This window comes from Helianthus annuus, chromosome 15, assembly GCF_002127325.2.
Source record: "Helianthus annuus cultivar XRQ/B chromosome 15, HanXRQr2.0-SUNRISE, whole genome shotgun sequence".
Taxonomy (NCBI): Eukaryota; Viridiplantae; Streptophyta; class Magnoliopsida; order Asterales; family Asteraceae; genus Helianthus; species Helianthus annuus.
The window spans coordinates 4,677,142-4,686,939 of NC_035447.2; the positions used below are offsets into that span (position 1 = coordinate 4,677,142).

Below are 9,798 nucleotides of genomic sequence, written 5' to 3' on the forward strand. Positions count from 1 at the left end.
TATCAAAAACACTTCCGAGATATTGTATTCCGATGCTGTCTAACTAAAAGCTTATGCAAATTACAAAATTTAAACCCGTGAACACCCCTTATCTATTCTGACAGAGATATAGCAAGTTTAGACAAATGCACACTTTACATTGTCAGATTACCTCAGCCTAAAACAACTGTGAACAATGCAACAAACCACACGACTTTGAAACATAATTAAACCAAACCTGAAGCCTGTGAACCGCACAAGCAGTGGTTAGTCAGCAGCACTTGGTTCACCTAATGAGAAATTACTCCCCAATCGGTTTCCTCTTTCTACCAAGAACAGAAGCTTTCTGAAATCTGAAATCTCGGTCTACCCATTCGCTCGGCCTTAAACGCTGCAAATGATGACTTAGCAGCTTCATACACTTCAAAACCAAGAAAGGTACAAAATTTTAAGTCGTTTATATTGTTATGTTTAAAAATAAGAAGCAAAAATTGGGTCACATTTTGTTTCCCCTTTCGTAACTAATGAGTGCAGATGCTAATGTATGTGCCTTGATCAACTCACAAAAAAAAAAAAAAAAAAAAAAAACTTAGCAATCTTATTCTTTGGCCTCAATCTCCTCAATTTCTCCCCCAAATCCCCATAACTAATACAATCGAAGAAAAATAATAATCGTTTTCGAAGGCCCACCAAGTGAACGTTTTTTTTTAAATTTATCCTACTATATCATGAAGATGCATCAACAAATCATATATGAAGCTTTCAATATTTCATAAATATGTATTTATGTATATATAAACAGTTTTTCAATGTAGCGACATGATTTGCACAATAATCTGTTGGCCTGTGTTAATTTAGCATGTATTTTCTTAATTTCTTGTATAGATTTGCACAGTTCTTTATCAAACCACTGATGACATCTGATGCAACTACAAGGGAAATAAAAGCTGTTGACTCTGGTTAGCATCAATTTAATGGGTTTGGTGTATAGTTAATGTATATTTTCATTGATAGTCTTATTCACACCCTCCTTCAGCTCGTTTTATATAGAGCATCAGCAGAATTTACTCTCTGATGCATGGAGAATAAATCAGGCAATGTTGTTTTCACATATCAGTGCTATATTATAAGTTCTATGTGTAGAGAGATCAGAAGCTCTAATGTTTTTTGGCTGAAGCGTTAAAACAAAAGAAAGAAGGTTTGACTACTCACCAAAACAGATGTTTTGACTCAAAATTAAAACAAAAGTAAGTCTGATTATTTGACTCAACAAAAATAAGGTTTGAGTCACGAAAATGGGGTCTATTTTTACAGTCTATGTTAAAAAGTAAAATGGTTCAGAATGTTTTTCAGATTTCACCAAAATGGGTTTAGTTTGTAACATGTGCACAAATTTTGTACACATCTATTGGTAGGGTATCTTTATGCATTACAACTTTTCCGTTGTTATGATTCTTTGCATTTCCCTTTTGTAAGCAAACAGGTAAGAGGTTTTCCATTTCAAGCAATAAAATTCAAATAACAATTCCACAACCTTGTTTACTTTATTCTCCATTTATGTGACTCTGATTACCAACAAATATAACATAACAAAAGTAATTTAACTAAATTTAAACCAAAAACACAAAAGTTAAATAGCTTGGTTTGGTTAAAGTCGTTTGGAAAAAAAGTAAATATGAAGAATATCTTTACTTGATTGAAGAACTTGAATAATTTCTTATACACATGAATTATCATATGAAACTCTACAATGAACCTGTTTACCGATTAAAAGTTCAATATGAAGAATATCTTTACTTGATTGAAGAACTTGAATAATTTCTTATACACATGAATTATCATATGAAACTCTACAATGAACCTGTTTACCGATTAAAAGTTCAATATGAAGAATATCTTTACTTGATTGAAGAACTTGAATAATTTCTTATACACATGAATTATCATATGAAACTCTACAATGAACCTGTTTACCGATTAAAAGTTCAAATTACTCAAATAATCCTAACACCCTCTTGAAAAAAACCTCTAGGTTTTGTTTAATCGTGTCTAGCATGCTGAAAACGATCATCACCATTAAAGTTTAAATAAAATCGAAGGGTTTATATAAACTTAGTCCATATCAATAAATGCAAAAGATATAAGTACGACATAATAATCTTTTATCTCAAAAGGTTTTTGAATTAACCTTATGTGTAACAGAAACACATTCCAGACCCAAAAAGAACCCTAATCTAAAATGAATTCCTAAAGAAAACACTAATCTGTAAAAAAAAAATCGAATTGGTAAAATTACACTTCAAAAAACCCCCAATTTGGTTCTTCAAGAAGAACAAAAATCCCCAAGAACATATAATTAAACCAAACCAGCACCCATTACTACGCTACTGGAAAAATGCAATTAATTCGCATGGCCAAAATAAAAACCCACGACCAAAACACAATAAAGATTAAGGATTTGTCTGACCTTATGGTTTTAGATGCCGCCGTTCACAGACCAGGAAATCTGGTCTTTCGCCGTTCACAGACCAGGAAATAACAACCACTGTCAAACATCATAAATCACCATATTGGAGCCGAATATTCAAGAAATTGGAAGAAAGAAACGATTCTAAAGGGGTCGGTTCTTACCATATAGGTGGAAAAACTTGTTTAAGCCCTAGATTGTGATTAGGGTTTGCGATGAAGGTGAAGACTTGAAAAAAAGTAGATCTTTGATGTAGAAGATGACATTTTACAATAGATTGAGGATAGAGGAGAGAACAAACATTTTTTGAAACAACAGAAATTTGGGGGAAATGAGATTAGGGTTAGGAAGAATAGATGTAAAGGAAAAAAACCCTGGTTTATCAATAAGGAGGAGGCGTGGATAGGCTGAGAGATGAACACGATAGCAAATGGAATGAGGGATTGACACCTGTCTATAAGATGAATATGGAGGGGACAGGTGTCCCAACCTTAGTTCTTTTATTATGTATAGAGATTTAAGGACCATTATGATTGTGAATACATGTATTCATGTTTGACTTATTAATACTTATAGTATATTCATGACTGAATATATTATTTGTTGAGTTTTATTTGAACACCACACATATAAGGTGAGGTTTATTACGGAACATTAAGTTAATGTGACAACAAAAAGAACAAAACTAATTTCTTTAATAGTTATGGTTATTTTTAGAAAAGGGTTATTGGATTTAATCACTCCAACTATTAGCTATTGGCCGTTGGCACCCTCAACTATCACTTTGACGTCCGTCATCCTCAACTTAACACTTAGATTGTTCTGTCACCACGTCGTTAACTAATCCCTAACTTTTGATGTTGTTTTTATACTTTTGGGGGTGTCATAGGAATCTTTGGAAGGTTTTAAGGATCTTTAAACACCCCAAAAGTATAGTAACTAACTCAAAAGTTAGTGATCAGTTAACAATGTGGTGACAGAACAAAGTAAGTGTTAAGTTAAGGGTGACGGACGTCAAAGTGATAGTTGGGGGTGACAGCGGCTAATAGCCAATAGTTAGGGGTGATAAAATCCAATAACCCTTTAGAAAATTTAACAATAATCTAAAGCTAACCTTGTAAACTGGCCATAACCGCCTTCTGCATGCTTATTGTTAAACGAAAGATTATGCGTAGCTTTAACTATTGTTAAACGCTTATGATTTCAGATTTTAATTCATGTAATGCGCAAAAAAATGAAAATACATACCTGGCTAGAACCATAACAGCCTTAGCATGCTCAACAAATTCTTTTAAATACCCTTTGCTTCATCATCCTCACTCTGTGAGAATGTAAATATATGACATATATGCAATGCAATTTTGCCAATTATCTTATTAGAAATAAGATAGAAAAAATACCTTCACCTTCTTGTTCATGCCTGTTGAAACACACTTCCACTGCTGTCACCGATGACGATGGATAGGATAGTAAGTGCGGTTGCAAATCCATCATCGACAACAAGCACCCGTCGATTTGAATGGATCGACTTGAGAACTATATGTTTTCTTTGGCTTGGAAAGGTCTCCATCTTTGGCTTGGATAAGAGAACAGAATCAAGATTTAAGGATAAAAAATAAAGTGGATTACAAAGATCAATAATAGAATGTTCTAAAATAAAGACCCACATACTTTTTATGAGCATTTATCTCGGTTAACCACGAGCCAGGAAATAAAGTCTACGACAATATTAAAAGGAACAAAAGTTATTACAAACTAACAATGCTCATACAGAAAGCCCCCAATCTACTCTGTAAAATCAGTAGGTCCTTGTCTTCTATGTAACTATATCTTGCGTTTCAAGAATCTGTGTGGCAATTATCTGTCCACCACAAGGCAACTTCCATTGCTTGTGTTTGCTTAACAGCCTTAAAATCCTCTTTGGGAGTGGGGTATTTGTAACAACCTTTTTGTTTGATTTAGCATACGGTTAGAAAAATTTACAAAGAAAAGCAATCCTTGGGTTACCAGGCTGTACTTTATTAAGGCAATCGGAGCAAGCTCGAACAATATTCCCTGCTTTATGTGTCAGCTTCATCCGCACCTGCGTTGGTTTTAGTTGATCTGACAACCAAAAAAAAAAACAGATTTTCGGTTAAACAAAATCAAAATTCTATGATACCCAGGGGCGGACCCAAGTTATGGGGTGGGTGGGCGGCCGCACCTCTTGAAAAAAAAAATTTCGTGGTATTTTTCGCGAAAAATCCAGACCGCACCCCTTTGAAATTTTCGTCCGCACCCCTTGAAAAATTCTGACCGCACCCCTTGGATATTTTCGTCTGCGCCCCTTAGAAAAGAATGTTAGGAATTTATGTAAAAAAAAAAATGTGTACATGAATTGAAACCCGATCAAATTATGTAAACAAGTTAGCCTACTAACCCCTTTAATAAAACTTAAATTCAACTCATCAAGACCAATAACTTAATACCCATTCAAGCCCAACCCAACTACTAGTTTTGTTAAACAAACCAGTACACATAATAAAAAAAAAACCCAAATCGCTGCCACTTGCCAGCGACTCCCGCCCTCCCTCTGCCTCGCTTTAGCGCCCAGCGACAACATAATTCCGGTCGGCGACTGCAAAATTTCGGCTGCAAACTGGTTAATTCAGGCCGCCCCTGACAGGTACATGTTGTTTACTAGGGCTTATAATAATTATTAGGGCTTGAAATTCAAAATTTTGGTTGGCAAACATGTTTGTAGATTATATGATTGTTGGTTGGCAAATAATAATTACTAGGGCTTGAAATTCAAAATTTTAAATTGAAAATTAAGGAACATGGGCTATGATTAAACACTTGAAGATCTTTGTTTATTTTGTATGTGATAGGATTAGGAATGAACAATGAGTAGGGAAGTTATGCCCCGATTTCTCAAGAGTAAAGGGGTTGAACCACTTTTTTTCGCCGGATTATTCTAATTAAAGACCAAGGTATGTTATAGATAAGTTTTTTTGTTCTTTTATTGAATGATTAAGAGAAATAAAAGTAGGGATGGTTTGAATTTTGATTTTTTTTGTTTGTTAGTGTGTTAGAAAGTTAGGAACTAGGGTTTGATTGTTTGAGAATTGAAATGGACCCGACCCGATCTGATTCGACCCACTATGAAACTTTGTTTGTTTGTTTTTACTTGTTTTACATGACCCGACCCGATCCGACCCGCTATGAACCGATTTTTTTATATAGCTAGGGGTCTAAAATCTTTAAAAAATTTCCGCACCCCCAGAAAAAAAATCATAGGTCCGCCACTGATGATACCTTCAATCAAATACGAAACCAATATGAGAAAAACTAAAAGAAAGAGCATAATAGTTATGATACTTCCAAATATGAACAAAAGTGGACCTGTGATCGGGAGACTCAATGGCGGGGATTGCAGGGATTTCTTTTATTCTTCAAGAATTATTCAGTTGAAACTAGAAAAGTTTGTATGTGGCGTGTACATTATATAACAATACTACTCAACTGAATTGATATCACTACCCAAGTTTGTAGGAGGATTAAGTTGAATTGTGGAGATCATGGGTAGGAAAACGCGGAAGTAACCACCAGCTAAAAAAACTGTAAATAACCGCCCTGAACCGCCATGAGAGCGGTTATTTTTGTGAGTTTAAACGGCTCAGATTTAATCTCAGCATGATCCGACGGTGGAGATTGATTTGCAAGGTAATTACACTTAATGGGTTTAATATATATATATATATATATATATATATATATATATATATATATATATATATATATATATATATATATATATATATATATATAATTTAGATCGTTAATTCCCCATCCTTAAACTCACAAAAATAACCGCTCTCATGGCGGTTATGAATCCATGGTTGTAAAAACATGTACATAAAGCTTCATAAGCAATTTCGATAAAATCATTCACATCATCGTTTGGGTATGAATCCATTATGTAAAAACATGTACATAATCCACACTAAAGTAAGCATTGTAAAAACATGTAGCTTAATACTTAAAAGTAGTCTGCTTAAGCTTATTCAATAAAAACTAAAAAGATATCGCATGTTGGCATGTTGCCTAATTAAACCAGGTAACAGGAACCAATCAGAAATTTGAAAAAAAAAAGACTTGCTATGATACAAAACAAGTGGTTCTCAAAACTGTTAATCTACATGTAAACATTGGCACATATTTAGGAAGATGAGTTAAAGTTCACGTACAAACAGCCTTATCGTATAAAACGTACGAAAGCATGAAAAAGAAAAAAAATGCTATGACATTTTCGTAATTATTTGCTCGTAAGGTAATTTTATAAAATGTAATTTTGATCTTGTGGGGTAATTTTGTAAAATGTTCTTGTAGAGTAATTTCCAGATTCAGAATCATTGCTCTTCTTTTTGAGTTTTGCTCTTGCGGTTTATGCGATCTGCCTTTTGCAATTTCCAAATCTATATTCTACTGTTTCGTTTTGCCTTCGGTTATTAGGTTATAAAACCATCTGTAACGCAAGATTTTGGTCTCATACACGCTTTATAGCCCAGTGGTTGGGGGCTGGTTTGTCCTCCTAGAGGTCACCGGTTCGACTCCCGCTTGTGGCGAAAGGGGGTAGGACACCCGTGCGCAATGATGGTGAAAAACCTACCGAGGAGGGTTTGATCCTGACCGTCACTCCGGTTTTCATCCGGCTGTTACTCTAGCGAGGCAACTCGTGTAGAGGCACTACGGTTTCCGGAGGAAAGCCTTCGACCCAAGACTGGTTGACCCAGCGTTGGCCTTGCTATCTGGGCCCACGTTCTTGGCGAGGGTCCGCGATTTGCGAATGTGACAATGGTCACCATTAAGAAGTTCACCTTTCAAAAAAAAATCGATACTCAATAAAACTTCACGTGTGAATAAACTTGATCCAGGTTTGCAAAACCTTTCTAAACTATATTAATTTGTTGGACTGTATCTTATATCTTGAAAACATTTTCACTCCATCTTTTAAAAAATCACTATTTTATATGTATAAACTTTGCAATGTATTTGCCCATACAATTGTTTGTGTATTTTTAGTTAGATCTTATATATTTTTTTTACAATAATACTGATTGAATTATTTTTACTATTTAATTTTGTGAAGCACATCGTAAATTTTTAGTTTTTTTTTTGAAAAGTGAACTTCATTAAAATACCGCTAACGGCCCTCAAAACAAGGACCGAAGCAAACGATTACACCATATACAAAGGGAACAACTTCCAATCTTTCCAAGCCAAACTGTTAAACTTGGACCTAGACCGAAGCCAAAGAAAAGATAAGGACTTAACTTTAGCGACTAATTCTACCACTTGAGGCTCTTTGCTTAGGAAAATCCTTTCGTTGCGCGCGTTCCACAAAACCCACATCGTGACCATAACTATACCTTGAATAATCTTCGAAGCCTTTTTATTCCGACTACCCGAACCCACATCGTAAATTTTTAGTTGGATCTTATATTTTTATTTTAATAATTTGTTTTGTACATCATAATTTAACCTAACAAATGAAACCCCTTCGTTTTATGTGCTTAACGCCTTTGTCTATTAATTATGTCATACGTTCACGAACGAGCAACTACATGTGTTGTTGCAAAGATCGAAGCCAAAATGCACCGAGTGTTCTTTTTTTTTTTTTTTTGAACGACTAACAAAGATTTTATTGAATAAAACAAACCAAACATTTAACCGAGATGATTACAACCACCAAAAATCAATAAACAAGAATACACCGAGTGTTCTAGTTTGTAAAATTATGTCTTGTAAATTCTTTAATAGTTACTAAATTTTTAAACAAGTCAATACAGGATGAAATCACTGCTTACATTAAAAGAGTGTCATATTTGTTTTCTTAAAAAATACATTTATTTATATTTTATAAATATTTACTAAAATCAAATTTCAAAATGCGCATCCGGGGAATCGAACCCCGGTCAGTACCGTGGGAGGGTACTATGATACCACTACACTAGATGCGCCTGTTGTTCGATTTCGAACTTATAATAATTTTATTTTACATAAATTAAGTTTTCGTATTTTATAATTAATATTTCTTCGTATGATTTGGTTTATTCGATGATGACCCCATTTATATAATATCAATTTGAAACACAAGTTGGCATCAAAGGTTGTATTATATGTTTCATGGGTTGTACTTAACATATGTTGACATCAAGAGTTGTACCATAAGTTTCATGAGTTGTACTTATATTTTTGTTCTTTTATCTTTAAAATGTAAAACATATAAAGTGATTGGTTAGAATCACTTTTAGCCCATACAAATTTTTTGTATTATGTTTTGGTCAAATTTAATTTTCTGAGTTAACATGCTACAACGTGCGTGTATGATTCAATGTTTTTACGCGTAGTTTTCCTATACAACAAGCCGTCACAACGCGCGGTTCTAGAACAACTTAGTTATTGTTTTCTATGTTTTACATTTAGAGTGATTGGTTCAACATTGTTTCATCGTCTACTTTTCGTTTGGTATTATATTTCATTTTTTATTTCTTTTTTTACACGAACCTTTTTGGTGTTGATGGTCGTTCACGGTGATATAATATTGGAGCTACTTAGCACGGTTTTACGCCTGCACCATAACATGGGAGTATATAATTTGCAACATATTTATGCATTATGATTTGTCACATAATTCTTAGTGGGTTGTATCCACTAAAGAAAAAATTGTATTTCATTTAAGTACTATAAATAATTTTGTAAGTTAACACGGCGCAACGTGCGTGTGTGGTTAATCGATTCTACGTTGTTTATTTTTTCCGTTTGACAGGTTAATCGTAACGCTCGGATCCTAGATCGACTTAGTTATTTTTTTATATGTTTTACGTTTCGTTTTAATTTATTCGTATTAACACGCTGCAACTTCATTGTTGGTGGTCGCTGATAGTAGTGTGGCATTGGCGTTCGACCCCGCCGCAACGCGGGGGTCGTTAATACTAGTTACATTACAAATGCTAACAAATGGGTTCTATAAATTTCGTATTTTCAGATTTGAACTTATAATAATTTTATTTTACATAAATTAAGTTTTCATATTTTATAATTAATATTTCTTCGTATGATTCGGTTTATTCGATGATGACCCCATTACAAATGCTAACAAATGGGTTCTATAAATTTCGTATTTTCAGATTTATATTAAATAAATATACTGTACTTATCAGATTTATATTACATAAATATACTGTACTTGAATTTTTTAGATTTATATTAAACAAACTAACTAGAGAATTTCACTTCATCCACTTTAGAAAAGCCTTTGACGCCATTGAAATTAGAAGCATTGACCATTACTAGTAGAAACCTTATTA

General features: G+C 33.8%; 1 long non-coding RNA gene and 1 other non-coding gene across 2 annotated transcripts; both read right to left on the minus strand.

The window, feature by feature from the left end:
* LOC110874626 lies at positions 1 to 2,886 on the minus strand. The gene is made up of 3 exons (XR_002556094.2): positions 2,611 to 2,886; positions 2,447 to 2,524; positions 1 to 400 (listed from the first exon to the last, which is right to left on the minus strand). It is a non-coding gene; the product is annotated as an uncharacterized LOC110874626 (long non-coding RNA).
* Positions 2,887 to 8,377: 5,491 nt separating this feature from the next.
* On the minus strand, positions 8,378 to 8,448 carry TRNAG-CCC. The gene has a single exon. It is a non-coding gene; the product is annotated as a tRNA-Gly (tRNA).
* Positions 8,449 to 9,798: the final 1,350 nt, after the last annotated feature.